Below are 9,285 nucleotides of genomic sequence, written 5' to 3'. Positions count from 1 at the left end.
GAGAGGAGGGAGGAACGAATGGGCCAAGAACAGAGGATTTTGAAGGCAGTGAAACTACTCTGTGTGGCACTACAATGGATCCATGTCATACACGCATTCAAATCCATAGAATGTACATCACCGAGAGTGAACCCTGATGTCACCTGTGGACTGTAGGTGATAAGCATGTGTCGGTGTAATTCTATCAATTGTAACAAATGTTCTAAGCTGTTGGAGGCTGTCAATAGCAGGGAGGCCATATGGCATGGGGCAGGGCGCAGGATGTGCACTGGAACTCCGTACTTTCTGCTCAGTTTTCCTGTGAACCTATAACTGCTCTCCAAAAAGTATAGTTTATTAATTTAAAAAAAAAGTAGTTTCAGGGATCCCTGGGTGGCGCAGTGGTTTAGCGCCTGCCTTTGGCCCAGGGCGCGATCCTGGAGACCCGGGATCGAATCCCACGTCAGGCTCCCGGTGCATGGAGCCTGCTTCTCCCTCTGCCTGTGTCTCTGCCTCTCTCTCTCTCTCTGTGACTATCATAAATAAATAAAAATTAAAAAAAAAAATAAATAAAAAATAAAAAAATAAAATTAAAAAAAAGTAGTTTCAGAAAACCCACCAGTGTTTACACTCACACTTAGATCTTCCCTACACATTGCACTATCTGTGAAAGCTCAAGAAAGATGGTTTTATTCAATCACTTTGGGAATCATTAACATCACGAGGTCTCTTATTTTTTGAGCCTTGAGGCAATAGTTCTTTTCACAGTAGAAATACAAAGAAATTCTCTTCTTATGCTACTTGAGAGTTAGTTAATCTACATCCTCATCTCTTATAATTTAAAAGATTTCCATTTCACACTTTTATATAATCCTCCATAATTTTTAGAGAGAAAAGTATTTTATTAACTGTCTTAAAACTAGCTTTTTCGTATTTCTACTGAGGCTCTAGAAAGAATATACGTTAACGATTATTTTATTAATCTCTTTTATTTAGGCTATCATGAGTATAAAACTAAATGTAATTTCACTTTAATGCTAATATACAATACATTGTGTTTAGATTGGTTATATAATGAAAATTTTTTTCCAATGTGATTTTTAAAAATTATCACAGAAGGAGTAATTCAAGTACCAGAAGAAAAACTAAGCAAAGTACATGCTATCAGGTATATTTTCTGATTATCTTCAGGTGGTAATGTTTATGAAGAAATAGGCAATTTTTTTAAAAGCGTTCATCTCCGAGCAGACCTTTTGCTGTCATCTCGCCTGTGCCCCCTTCTAACCACACCTCTTATATTCAGAGATCATGTTGCATATAATGATATAATTATCTACTTTGGGGGATTATTGATATGTTATGAGTGAAAGATAATGGATCAGTCACTACGTGTGATCAGAACTTTGAAAAAACATTACCAATACTATTTGGACAATGAACTCCACGGAGAATGAGTAGAAGTAGATTTTCAAGACTTAGGGAGGGGATCCCTGGGTGGTGCAGCGGTTTGGTGCCTGCCTTTGGCCCAGGGCGTGATCCTGGAGACCCGGAATCGAATCCCACATCGGGCTCCCGGTGCATGGAGCCTGCTTCTCCCTCTGCCTGTGTCTCTGCCTCTCTCTCTCTCTCTCTGTGACTATCATAAATAAATAAAAATTAAAAAAAAAAAAGAAAGAAAGACACATTTAAAAGGACTTCCCGGGGTCTCCAAGGCAGAGTCTATCAACTCACTGAGAATTTTTTCACATATGATTTTTAAAAAGTAACCCCCAATAATTTTATAGAAATCACTATCTGATGTTTCAAGATTCATTCTTCACTAGAGAATTTTCCATTCAATTTACTGACCTTACTTCCAATTATTTTCAACCTCATTCGTTTCTGATTTTACTTAATTGTCTATCCTCTAAAGAATTACCCTAAATGGTTCTAATAACTATCTTTTATGTATCTTCCATGATTTCCAACTGGTCTTCTCTGCATTACTCTCTTCTCTGGCTCTGTGGGATAATGAGCTCCATGCACCGACTCACCTGCTCAGGCCTCTTGAGGGATGTCTGAAAGTCACCATGGTGATGGTGTACCAGGGTGAGGCCCCACTGGGAATGGGATAGGGCTTATGGGCTGAGGCGTATGTCTGGCAGGATGAGTCGAAGTTCTCTTAGTTGGGAGAGGGTAAGAGGGAGACCGAGGTACACAAAACTACATTCTGATGTTGACAGGCCTTGGAAGCCAAATGTAAGGCACTCTTAAGTCTTGGTTTTGCAAGTTCTCTCTCTATTCAAATGAAAGGGTGGTCAAAATTCAGGCCCCAGAAATACTGCTGTGTCATCCCTGTGTTAATGAGCCTGGAGAGGTGTGTGAGATAACTGTAATGCTCTCAAATAAACTGGGCTTAACCATAGGTTCTGAGTCTTCTATTTGTAATTTGGGAGTAATTAGTGTTAGGGGGATAAATTATTAGCAACCTTATTATATCAAGGTGACCTAACATAGGACGAATAACGTAGCCATTTCTTCAAAGACTGATTTTAGATCAATATTGTTAAGCGATGTTGCCACAAATGCTGAAAATCTAGGGAAATCTGCTTCATTAAGAGTCTATAATTAATGATGCAGTAAGATATTTTACATCTGTGGGCTGGCAGGTAGAAAAAAAATCGTCTCAAAATCTTTAATACTGATTTAAATCTAGGTTTTTCATTCAAACTTAGAAAACAAAATTCTAAGCAATGTATTTTCTAAAATGTCAATGCTATTCCAACAACGTTTGCAAATGGCTGCAGAAGGTGGAAAGGAGAATCGTTTATTGATCAAAACCAAGAAAAAAGAAAATCACTGGCTTAAAGATTTATTTACTTATTTTAGTGGGGGTGGGGGAAGGGCAGAGGAAGAGGGAGAGAGTCTTAAGCCCACTCTGCCAGGGCGGAGGTGACTGGGGGCTTAATCTCATGACCCCAAGATAAAACCAAGAGTTAGGTGGGGTTTTTTTTTTTTTGAGTCAGACACTTAACAGGCTGCACCACCCAGGTGCCCCGAGAACCACTGGCTTAAAAAGGCCAAGATGAAGAAAGGTTTTGAGGTTACACAATGTACTTTGAGTTTCAAAATTCATGAATAATAGACCATGGAGGTAATATTTTATAATTCTAATTTCAAGGATGTGGTATGAGAACTGAAATTAACATTCTCTTTCTAATGCTTCAAATGAAAAGTGTCCATTTATTAAGCACCCACAGAGCTCCAAGCATTGTAGGAAACATTAAAACACTTGTTCATACTCTTAGAGCAAAATTGCCTATGTTGTACTCTCTTTTGCATGGCATTGACATTTTGTTCCACTGTCGTAAAATGACGAGTTCTTCAAGACTTGCTCAAGAAAGAAGCCTCTGATCCATAGAAGTAGATCATGCAGGAAGTTTCTCTGTCAACTGTGACACTTAATGTCCTCTGCCCCTGCAACCACCCCACCATTCCTCCTCTGAAGCCTTCACTTCCACCTTCTCTTGTCGCCTCTAAAACCACCACCTTGGCCACCTCCTCCTCCTGTCACCACCTCTTGGAGGTCCCTTCTCACCTGGAGGTCAAGGTAAAAACCTCTGCAGTGGTAGCAGTTTCTAAGGGTCTATATGAAACTTCTGCAGGTTTTTAAAGGAAAATGCCTTCATATTTTCTGACAATTTAACAGAAAAATAAAAACTTCCAAGCTGTCCAAATAGTTCACCCACTTTACTAATTTGTTCTTTGTTCTCTAAGTAAGTAGCAGCATTGGAATAAGGCACCTTAGTTTCACCTGTAGCACATTCACAAGCTTTGCCATCTTCACAGGGATGTGAGAACTCTCCTAATAGAACTACATGCTCTGGAGGGCCTCGGTCTTGGCTTTTGCTAAAGCCGCCCCTTCTACCTCCTTGTCCGATGCTCCTCTGTTGCCACCACCGCCTCCATCTCAGAAGTGGTTGCTGCTGTGGCCACGAATTAAGCTGCCACCTTGATTGAAACCTCCATGATCTCTGCCTCCAGAAGACCTGCCTGTTCCACCACCAGCCTCAAGGCTTCAGGTTAGTGCTCTTCCCCCAGTGGGCAGCAAGCTCCTTAGGCCCATCCCTTCCCATCCTCCCTCCCCCACAAAGCTGGGATCCCTGTCCAGCTCCATTGGATCCTCAAAAGTAACACTCTTTTATTAAGAGAAACATTATAACCCAGCATCTTACCCAGTTTCCTCCTCACTAATTGGTTCCAATTGGGTCACTTTCCAGGTTGACCAGATATCCAAAAGTTTTCTGTCTCTGGAACACAATATTTATGCATTAGGGAGGTTTAAGGGTAATGGGGTAGGAATGCCATTTCCTTGAAGGCTAGAACAGTGGTTCTCAAACTGTAGCCAGCATCAGAATCACCCGGAGGGCTTGTTACAACATAGATTGCTGGAACCAATCCCAGAGTTTCTGATTGAGTAGGTCTAGGGTAGGACTAAGAACCCACATTTCTAACAAGCTCCCAGGTGCTCCTCTGGGGAGTCCAGGTGGCAGGCCACTATTCAGGACCAGGGGTCTCAAGCTGGTTGCACATTATTGTCACCTGGGGAGGTTTTTAAACTCCAGATGCCCAGACCAGTAACATCAGAATCTATGGTGGTTATGACTAGGCTTCAGTATCGTTTTTTTTAAAGCTCCCCCATAGACTCCAAGGTGCAGCCCAGGTTGGAAAGTACCATCCAATCTCATAGTGGTTCTCAGCACAGGCTATACATTAGAGTAACCGAGAAAGTTTTTTTGTTTTTAATTTAGGTATAATTGGCACACATAAAAATTACCCTGCTAATGGGTCCAAGTTAGTGGTTCTTATTCACAAAGTTGCACAGCAACCACCACCACTATCTAATTACACAGCATATTCATCACCATCTAGGGAGATTTTAAACAACATTCTGATACACGGGTTCTACTCGCAGGAGATTCTGATTTAACTGGTCTACTGGGTAAAAGCATCAGTGTTTTTGTAAATTCCTCAGGTGGTTCTATTGCCTAGCTAGGGTAGAGAACCACAGTTTCTTAGTTTGGTTACAGACCTTCCAACACTGTTTAAGGAATTAATACTTATTTAGGGAGTTTCATTGACCCTGTCAGGGATGTTGTAAATATAGAGGAACTAGCACACATTCTGTCTAGACTCCTGCTTGTCCATTAAATGTGCTCACCACAACACAAGGGAAGCATCATCCCTGATTTCTATCTCTTGGAGCAGAGAGTTAGGGGGCCTTTATCAGATAGATCTGGAGGTGACTGTTGGTGAGCCTGGCTCTACTGCCTGCAGTACTTCCTTGCAAACCCAAGTCCAGTTCTGGAGACTACAGGAGCCTCTGGAGGGCTCAGTGGGCCCTCAAAAGTACTCAGAGCTGCTAGTAAATTTTTAAACATTTGCTTCTGTATTTTTAAGAAGCTCATTTTGTAGAGACCTTTGGTTTGACATTATTTCAGTGTTGGCCTTTTGCCGTTCAAGGCACAGAAACAGTTTGAGTCTGGGGTCCTGCAGCTGTTAATTGCCAGATTTTGGATAAAAAATTCTGAGCTATAGTTGAGAGATGTTCATAATTAAGGAAAATCGTGTATTGGGCACATTCATCTCTGGAAAATGGATTCAGTGGAAAGATCATGAGATTTTTATGTCATGCAATATGGATTCAATCCCCGGTTCTGGCCCTTGCCGCTAATGTGACCTGGGCAAAAAATGAGCGCTTACAATCTACAAAAGGAGAAACCAATAATAATAATAATTAATAATAATAATTAATAATAATAAATAATACCTAACTCACCTTTAATAATACCTTTACATATTTTTGTGAAAATTGAATGGTATAGCTCAAAAAATGGTATAGTTCACATGAAAATGCTTTATATACTATGGCACCATATAAATGATTATGCTTTAGGATATAACTAGACGGATAGACATATGAAAGGAAGAGAGAATGCATAATTTATAAATTAAGTTGATTTCTTTTGATGTGTAGACAGTTTGAACCTTAGGACCTCAGGAGCAAAAGGCTACTTCCTCCATAGATCATTTAAAAACAGTTATTGCCTGAAATCTGGATAATGAAACCTCATTTAAACGTTTTATGGAGAAGGAGATCCTAAATTAGTATCCTTTAAGTCAGCTTTTTCCCCCCACTTTCCTTTTTTTGGGGTCTTTGCCTATACAGAATTAATTATGTTTCCTTACTCTTAGTATTTAAAATTGGTGCAAGACCCTCCTTTTAATTTATTCTTCTCCTTCATCCTTATCCCTGATCCCATTTCCCATCCTTTCATAGATCCCCATTCTTTTGTTTGCAATATGGATGCTTCCAATCCACCTTCTATACCTTTGTTTATGTGTCTACATGTGTAGTTGTAAAAATATTGCTTGGCATGTGTGAAATTGTTTCTAGGCATTTACACATTTCTTATTTTGCTATAAACCTCATTTATTTCCTGTAGCAGTATGTTTATTTTATTTTACCATGGTAAGAACATTTATATGAGATTTACCTTCTTAACAAATTAAGTGTATAGTACATTTTTGTCAACTATAGGTACAGTGTTGTACACCAGATCTCTTGAGCTTACTCATCTTGCTTAACTAAAACTTTATGCCTGTTGATTAAAAACTACCCATTTTTCTCTTTTTCCAGTCTCTGCAACCACCATTCTACAATTTGATTCTATGAATCTATTTTAGATATCTCATAAAAGTGGAATCATGCAGCATTTGTCTGCCTATAACCGGCTTATTTGACTTAGTATGGCATCTTCACAATTCATCCGTGTTGTCACATATTGCAGGTTTTTCTTCTTTTTAAAGGCTGAAGAGTCTCCATTGAATGTATATACCATTGTGAGATCCAGTTGTGCTATTATATGAAGATTGAATTGATTTTCTTTTGTTCACTGCATATTATTCCATCTTAGACAAGTACTCTATCATACTCTTCCCCTAGTGAGGGGCACACATGTTGCCTCCAACCCCCACCACTAAAAACAATCATGCAGTGACCTCTCTGAATGTCTCCTGTACACCGTTATACCAAGAGTGGAGTTCCTGAATCACGGGGGATATGCAAACTTAGTATCACTAAATCCTGCCAAATTGCAATCCAAAATGATCACACCAGATTACGCTCCCACCTGGTCTGTAAGAAGGTTCCTATTGCCCCATATTTTTGCTGGCAGGTGATATATTCAGTGCTTAAATTTTGCCAGTATGAATAATATCAGATGATATCTCCTGATAGTCTTAATTAACATTTTGTATTATAAGTGAAATTAAACATCTCCTCAAATTTTTTTTTTTAATGATTAGATTTTCAGTGAATTGCCTATTCATATTTTTTACCCATTTTTCTATCGGGTTTCTGTCTTTTCCTTGTAAATTGTTGAGAGTTCTTTATATAGTCTAGAAACTAATGGTTTGTCTGTCATAGATGTTAAAAAGATCTTCCAGTATGTGAGTCACTTTTTAATATTGTATATAGGGTCCCTTGTTCAATAGGAACTTTGAATTGTTTTGATATAGCCAAACTCCATCCTTAATTCTTTTTAGGGATTGTACTTTGAGGGTTACTTTTAAGACATCCTTTTCTACCTAAGGTCCCAAAGGTTCTCATTCAGGGTCTGCTTCATAACTTTATTATTAATTTTTCACTTGTTCTTTTACCAGTAGTATATTGCTTTAACTGTGATAGTTTTTCCTAATGTCTGTAGTATTTCTTAGTATCTGCTTAGGTCAAGCTCCTTATTTGCTCTTCTTTTTTAAAAATTGTCTTAATTGTTTATGGTCCTTTATTGTTCTACATTAATTTAAGAAGCAGTTTTACCCAGTTTTCCCAAAATATTCCACTGAAATTTTTATTGTAATTACATGGAATTTTTAGATCAATTTATGGAAATCTACATCTTTAAATTATAAAGGTATCACATCATTTATATGTGTGACTTTCATTTATTCAAATCTTCCCTCTTTTTTTTTTAATTTGGAATTTTAATTATGTACATAAATAGCAACATGGGAACGAGTAATTCTAATGCTGGACATTATTTCTCTAGGTGAAAGGATTTCCAATTAGTCCACTTGTAGTATGGCATCACACAAGATAACAAAGAAGCCTAGAATAGTTTTTCCTGAAGAAGAAAGCCAATTTACTACATTCAGAACTGACTTCTCTGCTATTCTTCGGTAGAAAATGCATGGAGTTTCCAATGTTTACCTATAACTGATTAAAATGGGCAGAGCATGGAGCATTCTACTTATTTCCAGGTGAATTCTTCACATTTCCTGGCTGGACAAATACAATGGCTTGTTGTGGATAATAAAGAGAGGCAGCTAGTCCCATGAGCCCAGGTGGATGCACCAGCTTCTTTCTTTCTTTTTGACCCTCTAGCCAAAAGAAGTCCAACAATGCCAGCAAAACCAATAACACCAAGTCTTGGAAAAAATCCAGGAGGTGCATTTTGGAGATATTCATAGCTGTCTAGCTCCCATTGAACTAAGCTCTGCATCTTGGGCTTCGTTTGTGAGTACATTTCCTGACACCAGCTTGTATATGGCTTGCAATAATGTCAGAGATGTGAAATGCTTTCTTCAAGCTGGGTCGTTGGCTCCTCCACATATTTAGATTGACTCTCAGGAATGGAGTAGAGTGAAAGCTCATTAACCTTCACAGTTTTGTGAGGTGAGTCCCTTTTAAGTGATGCATAGACTTTAAAGGTGAGCAGACTCAGGCTGGCTGGCCCCAGAGACAGCCGAATTACCTTGAACATGTTGCTGACAGAGGTGGCTCCAGCGGGGTCCTTCCCTCTTCTTTTAAATTTAAATTTTCCTCTATAAGGACCATCATTAGGCCAACTCATAATTTTTAGCGTTTGAGTTATTGTAAATAATGTTTTATTTTCCATCACATTTTCTAATTAGTTATTGCTGGTATAAAGGACCGCTGTTTGTCTTTGTTTAATGATATTTGTATTTCTCAACCTTGCTAACCTTGAACTCCCTTATTAATTTTCATAGTTTGTAACTTCTCTTGTACTTTATTTTTTTTAAGATTTTTATTCATCCATTCAAGAGAGGCAGAGATGTAGGCAGAGGGAGAAGCAGGTTCCCTGTGGGGAGCCCGATGTGGGACTCAATCTGATCCGGGGACTTAGGGATCACACCCTGAGTCAAATGCAGATGCCCAACCGCTGAGCCACCCAGCCATCTATCTCTGTGCTTTAATGTAAACTATTATGTAATCTACAAACAAGGGCAATTTTGTCTTCACCC

At 38.8% G+C, this 9,285-nt stretch overlaps 2 pseudogenes; both read right to left on the bottom strand.

Annotated features, from left to right (window-relative positions):
• Positions 1-3,419: 3,419 nt before the first annotated feature.
• LOC100685239 lies at positions 3,420-6,860 on the bottom strand (annotated as a pseudogene).
• Positions 6,861-8,266: 1,406 nt separating this feature from the next.
• Positions 8,267-8,783, bottom strand: LOC100685158 (annotated as a pseudogene).
• Positions 8,784-9,285: the final 502 nt, after the last annotated feature.

This window comes from Canis lupus, chromosome 3 (assembly GCF_011100685.1).
Source record: "Canis lupus familiaris isolate Mischka breed German Shepherd chromosome 3, alternate assembly UU_Cfam_GSD_1.0, whole genome shotgun sequence".
In the NCBI taxonomy this organism is placed as follows: domain Eukaryota; kingdom Metazoa; phylum Chordata; class Mammalia; order Carnivora; family Canidae; genus Canis; species Canis lupus.
This window is presented reverse-complemented; position numbering and strand designations above follow the sequence as displayed.